Source organism: Euprymna scolopes, chromosome 10 (genome assembly GCF_053919585.1).
Source record: "Euprymna scolopes isolate OS-2025 chromosome 10, ASM5391958v1, whole genome shotgun sequence".
NCBI lineage: Eukaryota > Metazoa > Mollusca > Cephalopoda > Sepiida > Sepiolidae > Euprymna > Euprymna scolopes.
In genome coordinates this window covers 42,825,573-42,836,983 of record NC_136491.1, presented here as the reverse complement: position 1 = coordinate 42,836,983, position 11,411 = coordinate 42,825,573, and the positions used below count along the sequence as shown (strand labels likewise).

Sequence of the window (11,411 nt, the reverse complement as noted above, 5' to 3'; positions counted from 1 at the left end):
TGATCTGTTGGTGTCTTCTTCTACAGTGCACCCACACAAAGAAATCAAAGAGGTTGAATTCCCCCAATATTAAGAAACAGAAGTGAAGAAACGAAACTATCATATTCCAAAAATCATATGAATTGATCAAGTAGTTCATTTTTAAATAAGAAAATCAAATTTTATGAGTAACTGAAAGGATGACTGTCTTGTGCCACCACTTTGTAAACAATCTCAAGAAACAAACTTAGCAATGATTCATACTTGTTAGATTTATGTTGTAATGCCTATGAATTCCCATTAATTGCTTTAAAATGATTTTCTTTATAAATCAACTACTTGATTAATTTATGTGACTTTTGGAATATGATCTATCGGTTGGTGCAGCAGGGCAGTAAATCTTGCTGCCACTTGTTGCTATCTAGTCAATCTAGGGTTTCACTACCTTGTTCAAAATGCGGAGGTAGTTATCAATGTTCAACTTAAGTAAAAAATGTTTTGACATAATGATATTACCGTCACGTTTTACGACACTGTTCTGACGTTTTTCTCTCTGATGTCACCTTGTAGTTGTTGTTATATGGCATTCACCCTAAATGGGTTGAACCGGCTTCCTGCAAAAGAGGAAATTCCGAGGGAATATTAAATTCTTAGGTGGTCTCCAGTCGCCTGTAAGGTTTGGTGTATTTTTGGTAAAGTAGCCAATATCTTCAGACAGCCTGATCTAGTAGCACCTGATGCCCTAACAGGTGTAACTACTCTGGACCAAAATGAACCTGGGAACAATGGTAACTAAGGGGCAACTCCACAGCCCCCAAATGGGGCCTCACCACTAGAGGTCTTTTAAGGTCATACCCAGTTAAATCTAAATCTTTTAGTTCTTTTCTGGTTTCTTCTACCATCCTCCTACTGACCATGAGCAAATCGGAAATCTTATTTGTCCTGGTGCAGATTTGAAGGAAAACTTTGTGTCTCTTCCACAAATATGTGCGGCAATATAACCTGTGCACTCACCTAGCTGTCATCATCTTTGTTGTACCAAGTTAAGGTCTATCCAGTCAATGCCCTAACAAGAATTCTTCATCCAAAACAAAACAAGTCCAATTTATAAACAATAATGTTTACTAGTGTCCCGCTAGTAAACATTATTGTTTATAAATTGTGGTAATTCCACAATGGACTCTGTCAACATCAATATATTACATATGAAATTCTGTGGAGACACTCTGATATTATTGTAGCTCTTTTGTTAAAACTGCAAAAATATTTATCTAAGCTAGCAGGGACGCCCAGCATAGCCTGTAAAATATGTTTAAATATATTTTAATTTATGCAGATTTCGTATATATTATAGAGTAAATTTTCTATCTATTCTTAGAATTTATAAAGTTGTGATCTCAAAAATAAATGTCCATCTGACTTGGGTGCATCAGCTTGAATTGAAACTGAAACCTACGAAGAAAAAAAAATGTGTGTGTATGTATGTATATATATATAATTTGAGTTCCTTCAGCTATAACCGAAACTTAGGAAGACTTCTTGGTAAAATTATTTATTACAAGAAATGGAAGGTCATAACAATTAACTCACTCTGAAGAAAAAAAAGATGTAAGCGTGACAGACAAACACACGCTATCATATTAATATATAGAAAATTTTGGATAAGTTGCATTTCTTTCACCAAAGTTGAATGGCAGACTTTCAGAATCTTTGCTCAACCAGAGACATAAGTCCCATTACATTACAACAACACACAGGATCCCTTGGTTGAGAGCCTCAAAAGGGACCCAATCTGCTCAGAAAGGAACACTGATCCAACTGCCTTGGCAGGTCTCATTAGAATCAACTGCCCGCTCTCCAACATTCATCTCTGACTCCCACTCTTTCTCCTCCTCCTCCTCCGGAATCTCTTCATGCCTGCTTGACTTTGGCCTTTTTGTTGATGGTTATTGTTCAGCTGCTCAGAGGAGACATTCACATAAAATAATATTCAACTAGTCTTCGGACATTGTTTCTCTCACGAAGCCGATCCCAGCGGGACTATTCTATGAGGTAATGCACTGGTTTTTGTTTTTTTTTTGTTTTTTTCAACAAAGAAAATATATGTTGGGTGGTCTGACTCTGGCCAAAGATATTTTCAGCTCTCTTCACCCACTCCCTCTGACTAAGCATCTACCACTTACAACGTCCGTCATTCACATGCACTAATAAAACATGTGTTGTTAAAATATCTAATTGTCTAAATTATTCATATAATGGGGAAAATAGTCACTGTCATTTTGTGAAGACTTACAAGAAGCTAAAAAAATAAATAAAATTAACAATTGAAAATTAGGAACATATATCGTCCTCACCCTGTATATAAATTATTACTTGCTGAAGATTATTTCAGGAATCAAGGTCGAGTGTTTAGACTTTCGGCTCCACAGTCCTCATAAAAATTGTAAGGATTACATTGTCACATTATCTTGTGTGTTTTTGTAATACATTCTCCCTGAAAAAAAAAACATTTCATTTTTGAATTTTCAGTTAAAAAAAAAAAAAAAAAATGGATGACATTTACTTATTGTTAAGAGTTTTTGGCAGCTATAAAATTATTTCAAGGGTAAATGTTTGAAATAAAAAAAAAAAAAAAATGTAAAAAAACTGGTTCAAATTGATGAAATTTTTTTTTTCTTCATATATGCAAGCAATGCTGTTTGATGGGAACAAAAAAAAAATTACCAGGATTTTTATTGTGGATAATTTTAACAGTTGTCTTTATATTTGATGTAAAACTAGAATAAAAAGTCATTTGCAATTTATCTATGTTTTTTTTATTCATTTGTTTGTTTTTATATATAAGTGTTTGATGAAAATGTAACCTCCTATACGGTCTGAATGTACGAGGGGCGTGCAATAAGTAATGTCCCTGACCTACTTCCCATAGCAGTAGAGCAACGAAACTTGGCACAGTTATTAGTCTTTCTCTACATAGGAACCACCCAGGATGCAGCTCTGGAGACCGTTTTTGTAGAACACCCCAGGTTGGTGCTCCAACCATGACGTGACTTCAGAAATCAAGGCTACATCATCTGGGAAACGCTTTCCTTTCAAAAACAACTTCATGGCTGGGAAGAGGTGAAAGTCAGAGGGTACAAGGTCAGGAGAGTAGGGAGGATTTCCAAGTGCTTCCACTGCATTGATCATAGTGATAGACCCAGGTTTCATCCTGTGTAATCAGTCTTTTGAAAAACTTTGACTCATCTTCTTGGCACATCTCCAAATTCATCCTCAAGCACTCGGCGTGTTCTCACTTCTAGAATGGTGTGAACAACCTGGGAATCCATCTGGCAGACACCTTATGCATATGCAAATGGTCATGAATGATAGTTTCCACAGACCCTGTACTAATCTTGACATCTTGGGCTATTTGGCGAATAGTAATGCGCCAATCTTTTTTCTTTTTTTTTTTACACAGGAATCCTCACATTATCAAGGCCAAGAGGCCACTCAAGGATAAGGGTTAAAGAGTGTACAGTAGAAATTGGACAATATAGTAATCATTAGTAATGAAAATTCGGTTAATTTGATAACTTATATGGAACGGCTCATCAAGAACTTATTTACGTTAGACTTGAAGACAACCATATTGTAGTCAGCCGGAAAGCAGAAAAACGGAAGACAATTCCACAGGCGTGCAGTTCTAAGAAAGAAGCTTTGTTCATGGAATCTACGTTTAGGTTTAGGCATAGATAAAGAGTGGGGGGAATTATTGATAGTGTTTTCAGCTAGATGAGTGTTTCTTGTGAAAGTTTGGCGAGGGGGGACCATAGACTTAAGCACAGTCAAACACTTTCCATGAAAATAACGATACATCAGAGACAAACTCGCAACATCTCTTCTGTGAGAAAGAGGTTGCAGGGAAGAGAAAAGGACATCTCCTACGAGGCTACAAAGTCTATTTTGAACTCTATCAAGGCAGGACAAGTCCTTTCTAGCAGCTCCTGCCCAGATGTGGCAACAGTATTCCATCCTTGGACGTACCTGGCTCTTATATAGATAGAGAATTGCATCAGCAGTGAGATATCTACTGGATCGATAGAAAGATCCCACCATTTTTCCAGCGGCCTTGGCAACAGATTTGATGTACGTGTTCCATTTAAGATCAGGAGTAATGGTCAAGCCCAGAAGCTTGTCAAAACTTGAGGCCTCCTGAAAACGAGAGCCATTCATTTCAATTGATGCCAGATGTGGATCAGAATGTTGATGATGTAAAGAGAGAAGCTTGGTTTTAGATGCATTAAAAGTAACCAGCCACTCCTTTCCCCATTGTACTACGTGCTCGAGATCAGAGGAGAGAGAATCAGAGAGAACTTGGTCGTTTACTGTCTTAGATGTGGTACCATAAATGGTAGTGTCGTCAGCATAAATTTCTACAAATGATGTAAGGATGTGATTTGGAAGATCATTAATGTAGATCAGGAAAAGAGTTGGGCCCAGGATGGACCCCTGAAGGACACCAGCATTAATACTGTGAGCTTCTGATTTTTGCCCCTCAACTACTACTCTTATGAACCTATCAGAAAGAAATGATTTAATAATTGAGAAGACATTTCCAGCTATACCATAGCTAGAGATCTTGTGAAGTAAATCTTTATGCCATACCCTATCAAAGGCCTTAGATATGTCAATTGCTCTAGAAAGGTAGCCTCCGTCGAGAGATATGCTAATCCTATGAGATATAACTGTAAGCACATCTGCTGTAGATCTAGCAGAACGGAAACTATATTGAGTATCACTAAGAAGGTTATTATTGTTGAGATGGTTGATTACTTCTGTATTTAACACAGATTCCAACAACTTACTCATGACGCACAGAAGACTTATTGGCCTGTACTGAGAGGGGGATGAGTGATCACCTGAATTCTTAAATACAGGGCATACTGATGAAATTTTCCAGGGTGATGGGAAACTATTCTCCTTAAGACAACGTTTAAACAGTTTTGTAAGTATGGGCGCTAGTTCAGGTTGAAGTCTTTTTGAGTACTATAATTGGAATACCGTCAGGGCCAGTTGCTTTACTCGAATCAAGGTTTTTGATTAGCTTGGCAACATCACGTACAGATATACATATATCACATAGCGTCTTTTCTGATACAGGAGGAAATACTGGGGGTTGGCGGCCTTGGTCGCAAAGGGTAGAATTAGCTGCAAAGTTCTTGACAAAGAGTTTGGCTTTGTCTGATGCTGACGAGATTACCTCAGGTCCATTGATGATAGTTGGGATAGAGCACACGCTTCTGTTCATGATTCTGTTTGCTATTTGCCAAAACTGGTGGGAACCAAGCCGCTGCTCAGCTACTTTGGACTTAACGGATTGAGCATACAACTCTCTTGCGTTCTTTATTACTTTCTTACAATAGTTGCTGGCAGTCCTGAAAGCGGCTTTAGTTTCCATACATCTATTACGTTGGAAGCAGTGGAAAAAGGGATTTCTGTGCGCAATGGCAGCAGCACATTCTGGAGAGAACCATGGCTGGCTGTTAGGTTTTTGCTGGAATTTTTTCGAGGGTATGAAACGGTCTATACCTACAATTAACCATTCGGTCAGGTCTGATACTATAGAAGCCACATCCTTTTTAAACATGGAATGCAGAGGTAGATCCGATATAAATGTACGGAAGCTATCCCAGTCAGCCTTAGTGTATCGATATACTGTACGATGGAGAGGTACGTCTGGGGACTTATTACATTTCATTTTTATCTTAATTGATACAACAGAGTGGTTGGAAGATCCCAGAGGAGACAGAACAGAAACTGAACATAGTTCAGGGCAAGTTGTGAGAAAAAGGTCTAGTAGGCTTGCATACTGGCCGTCATTATCGGGCACACGGGTGGGTTCATGAACAATCTGAGTCAGGTCATAGGCAATGGAGAAATCATGACAGAACCTCCCCTCATCATCGGTCTTGTTTGAGTGGGTCAACCATTCGACGTTGTGAACATTGAAGTCTCCACATACGTGAATGTTAGCTGAAGGATAAGCAGATAGGACTTGGTCAATTTTCTCAGATATGCTTTTAAAGATAGTAACTCTGCTGTTGTGGGGGCGATAGAGAGTAAATATAAATGCAGTAGTGTGAACTAAAGCAACCCGGAAGCACATATAGGGTAAGTTAGGATCTTCCCTGGAGATGTCCCTACCACATGGAAAGCCATCTTTAATATAGGCACATATTCCATGCCCATGGCGATCTTGGGGCTCAGATTTAGAAGTTAAGTTAGAGTATCCTTTAATTGTGAACTCTTCTAGGGAAATAGCCTGTCCAATGCCAGTTTCGCTTAAAAATAAAAGGTCAGGTTTAGTCTCCTGTAATTGGGTTTCAACCTCTGGAAGGTTAGAATGTAGACCCCTGATGTTGGAGAAGGAGACATGGTAGTAGGGGTCTACGTTGTAAGTTGGAGAAACTTGCCATGAAGCAAGCGAACAACAGAAGATGTTGTGTTTTGAAAGAAATAGCTTACCTTTATAGGCTTGTATATAATGATGTTTATCAGCTGTTTTCACTTGTGAAGTAATTCCATTTCAGATTCTATAATTTTAAGTTTTTAAGGATAAAATTACTACCAGAACAGTAACAGAAACTCACCACGAAACAAGCTAACAACAGAAGATATAGTGTTTTGAAAAAAAAAAAAAAACTTATCTTATAGGGTTCTATATACTGATGCTTTTTAGCTGTTTTCACTTGTGAAGTAATCCATTTCGGCTTACAGTTAATGTTGGTTGTAGACAAAGAAAACGTGCTGTATCAACGCCTAGCTCTTAGTGCTTTCTTTGTTTATTTTTGTTTTTTTTTTGTAGACTTGTATAAAATGGTGTTTATCGTTTTTTTGTTTTTTTTGTTATATTTTTTTGTATTTCATTTCATTTCTTAGTTTATTCACTCTTAAACTTGTATATAATCATATTTTTGGGGTGTATTTCATGGTGTCTTCCAGATAATAGTGGGTCATCAGGAGAGAATACACACTAAGGAGCTAATAAAAACGAAACTTGATTATCGCAAACACAGGAGATGCCTATTGACCTAAATCTTGAGAAGACCAAAGCTGTGTGAAAGGCGGAAAACAGTCAGCAGGAAAAGCAATATAAGGATAACCATTTGTTTAAATCTATTTTACTGTCATTGTAAAGATTTCATCTTATATCTACGTGAATTGAAGGTGTTAGATGTGCCTACTAGTATATTAGAAATATTCTAGTCACTTACCCAAATACTACTACTACTACTATAATACCAAGACTATAGATAGGAGGAAAACAATGATCAGGAAGGGAATTCCATAAACTTGCAATGCGAGTAAAGATAACATTTTGTCTAAATGTATTTTACTGTCAGTGTAAAGATTTCAGAGGATAAAAATTACTACTAGAACAGTAGCAGAAACTTGCCATGAAGCAAGCGAACAACAGAAGATGTGTTTTGAAAGAAACAGCTTACCTTTATAGGCTTGTATATAATGATGTTTATCAGCTGTTTTCACTTGTGAAGTAATCAATTTTGGTTTACAGTTAATGCCGGTAGTCAAGAGAGAAAATGCACTTTTTTCATAGTTTTTTTTTTTTTGGTAAACTTGTATATAATAATGTTTATCGTTTTTCTTGGGGTATTTCATTCACATTTCTTAGTTTATTTACTCTTAGATTTGCATATAATGTTTTATGGGTGTATTTCATAGTGTCTTCCAGATAATATTGGGTCATCAGGAAAGAGTACACACTGTTTCAGAGTCTTCCTCTCTACGGCTTGTTCGCGTATCGCCCCTACCCCCTAACTGATATGAGGCCCAATTATCTGAATTGCATTTGAATAAGCTACTCAATACAACAACATTAATAATAATAATAATAATAATAATAAACATATGTGTGTGTGTGTGTGAGACAGAGAGAGAGAGAGAGAGAGAGAGAGAGAGAGAGAGAATTGAAGGTGTTAGATATTCCTACTAGTATATTAGCTAGAATGTTGTAATACATTCTGGGGAAAATCTAACATTGGATGATTTTGAAATGTTATTCTTTTTTTTAACCAACTCTGAAAGTACAGAATAATATATATTATTACTAGCCTGGTTACCCGATGTTGCCCGGGTGTTTGGAAGTGTGTGTTGAGCAAAAAACAAAGTGGTATTAAGCAGGCAGGCAGGTAGGCTCGAACCTGTACTGTGAAGGAGAAAAGAAAAACAAAAAAAAACTTGACATCTTTGCCGTTGCATCCATCACCAAACCAGAAATGGCAAAGGTTTAAATTAAGACTAGTCAATCGAAAAGAGGGGATGACTTTCGAAAATATCAGCCAAAAAAGCGACCCCTCCTTGTAGAAAAGTGCCCAGCTGAGAGTGAAGGAATTAATGTTTTTAGCCAATTTTTCGATATTTGTTGTCCGAAGGGTCAAGCTTCAAAATGATACTGATCTTGTGAAAGTTTTAGGCAGACATGCATACATACATACATACATACATATAAACAGACAGGTGAGATTTATATTATGGATAGTATCAGAATTATTAACCGGTTAACGTTTTATACTGAGTCACCCTGTACGAAAGTTTGTATTATTGACCTCAAATTATTATAAACATTTTTTTTTTAAATAAAAGACATACTAATCTACACATTTTCACTTAAATTAAAAACCTCAAATCCAAATTACAATTGCTGAATCTCTAATTAAAACCTGTGAATTATAATTTAAACTATATATACCAATCTACATAGGATTGGAGTTTTTTTTCTAAGGTTTTTAAAAAAAAAAAAAAAAAAAAAAAAAAAAAAGAAGTAGTCAGATTTATTTATTTTTTAATGAGAAACAACAAGCCTCTCTTCCATTAAACGCTTTCTCTTTTGCATTTCCCCCACTCTATTCCTTTCTATAATTAGTATTTTAACACCATTAATTCTTTCACCCTCAACTGGACCATCTAGATTAAACTTTTTCTCATCGGAGAAAATTACATTTTCCCACTTCTCTTCATCCCAAGTCTGGTATTTGGCGGCATATTTAAGTCGGTTAGTTTTGTGCTGTTCAAGAAGACGTGGTTTCTGCAGTCGCTTTAAATGATTGAAACCCTTTATTTTCAAATGCCTTCTGATGGTTTTAGGACTACATTCTGCTGCTGTTTGGCTTTTCAATCGACTTGAGCTCATACTGGAGTTTTTTTTTTAAACTTCTTCTGATACGGCGATCTAGTGATGGGATTATTATTTTTTTTTTTTTTTTTTTGGTCGACCTGGACTCTTTTTGTGCCCATATTGATCTGGATTTCTTAAAAAATTTGCGATAACCGTTTTGCTACGATTCACTTCGTTTGCAATGGATCTATGGGAGAGTCTGTCCAAACTTGTTTTCCACACGCACGCACGCATATACACAACTACGTATATACACCCCAGGCACGCACGCAAGCACACATACGCATTAACCACACATACGTACACACATACGAGCGTGAGGTCACTTCCTTTTTTTCTCCAAACGCATGCGCAGAAAACCAAGGTCCCACGCGCAGCCCCTTTTTCTTCCTCTTTCATCGGGTGGTTTTTGAGCTGACCAGTCGCACCAGATTTCGCCTCCCGACTACCAGTGGCCACTCCTCGTCAAAACATGTGCGCGGACGGTTAGCGACCTGCATACGTTCGCCCTTTCTTTCTCCCCCGTTTTCATAAAGCAGCAGTCGCTTTATGTGTGCCTTTTCATTTCCTCCTCACGTTTGGATTTTTCATCTTTTGAAATGAACATTAGCTTTTTATTTTTCTACGAAAAATAAACGTGTTCAAATTTATTCAACAAGCGTTTTCATTCCTTCATTTTCTGTTTGTTTCATTGTATATTTTTGCAGCGGTTTGGTGTATTATTATATACTAACCCGTTACAAATTTGGTGACCCCCGAACTTTAAAATGAAATGAACGTTTTTGAAGGAACCACGTGTTGAACTCTAACACAAATATTTACAAAACACACGGAAAATAACCGAACAACCACGTGGAAGAATAACGTCAAACCGCGAACAAAAGACGAGTAAAATAATAATAATGTCACTACAACCCACGGAAACCCAGCATGAAACAATGACATTGAACATTCCACCCTTCAACCCGGCGAACACAAAAATATGGTTCGTCCAAATACAAGCTTTATTTGACGCCAAACGAATTACCTCACAACGAGCGCGTTATTGCTATCTCGTCGAGAAACTGCCTTTGGAGATAGTGGAAGAGGTTATAGATGTACTTGACAATGTGCCTGAAGAAAACCCATACGACACACTCAAGCAAGCCATTCTACAGCGAACCGGCGTTTCTAATGAAGCCATGCTGCGAAACCTGTTCACACAAGTTGAATTGGGAGACTGCACACCGTCGCAGTTACTACGACACATGAAATCCTTGCTAGGAAAAAATAAAATGTCTGACAGCATTATGCGTAGCTTGTGGATGAATAAGCTACCTGCGACAGCAAAACAAATCCTCGCGCCAATGTCTGAAGAGACGACGTTAGAAAAACTCGCCGACATAGCTGACCGGATACTCGAAAGTTCCCGAAGCCGACAAGTTTACGCACAACAACAGCAACCAGTGCAAACCCGAGACGAGGAGCTAGCGGAATTAAAGTCCACAGTGGAAAAGCTGTCACAACAATTAGCCGACGTTCTCCAAGTATGTCGACGTTACCCCAGTAACTACAACAACACGCGACAAAGGACCAGGCGAAGAAGCTCCAGCAGCAGGCGACACGGTTCACGTGATAGACAAAACATATGCTTCTATCACAGAAAATTCGGCGCGGACGCTCAACGATGCACTACACCCTGTGCGTTCAAAAAAACAGCACAGGGAAACGAATTTTCCAGCCAGTAACGACGACAACTGTAGCTGGAATACACAAAAAAGGTCGTCTGTTTTATATCCGTGACAAAATTCACGGATATAACTTCTTAATAGACACCGGAGCTGAAATCAGCGTCATACCGACACCGCATGGCCATCCAACGGGGACACATTTTCTCACTCTGCAAGCTGCTAACGGGACTAAAATACCTACTTTTGGAGAGAAAATGTTAAACTTAAACCTGGGAATGCGAAGGAATTTTGTTTGGAATTTCACCATAGCCAGCGTGACCACTCCAATATTAGGGTCAGACTTTTTAGCCCATTTTAACCTGTCTGTCGACATGACAAACCATTCGTTAACAGACAACGAAACGAAGATTTCGGTGAGAGGAACCACTTCAAAATTTTTAACCACCGGAATCAGCGCTGCCTTACCCGAAGATGCACACGTCCGCCAGCTACTCCAAAAATATCCTCAACTCTCCCAGCCGTTTAAAAATACGGACCCTATCAAGCATAGCGCTAAGCACTACATCAAAACCACAGGACCGCCC

At 38.0% G+C, this 11,411-nt stretch overlaps 1 long non-coding RNA gene across 1 annotated transcript; it reads right to left on the bottom strand.

Annotated features, from left to right (window-relative positions):
- Positions 1 to 1,644: 1,644 nt before the first annotated feature.
- LOC145285950 (uncharacterized) lies at positions 1,645 to 2,777 on the bottom strand. The gene is made up of 2 exons (XR_013869085.1): positions 2,135 to 2,777; positions 1,645 to 1,874 (listed from the first exon to the last, which is right to left on the bottom strand). It is a non-coding gene; the product is annotated as an uncharacterized LOC145285950 (long non-coding RNA).
- Between the last annotated feature and the right edge of the window lie 8,634 nt (positions 2,778 to 11,411).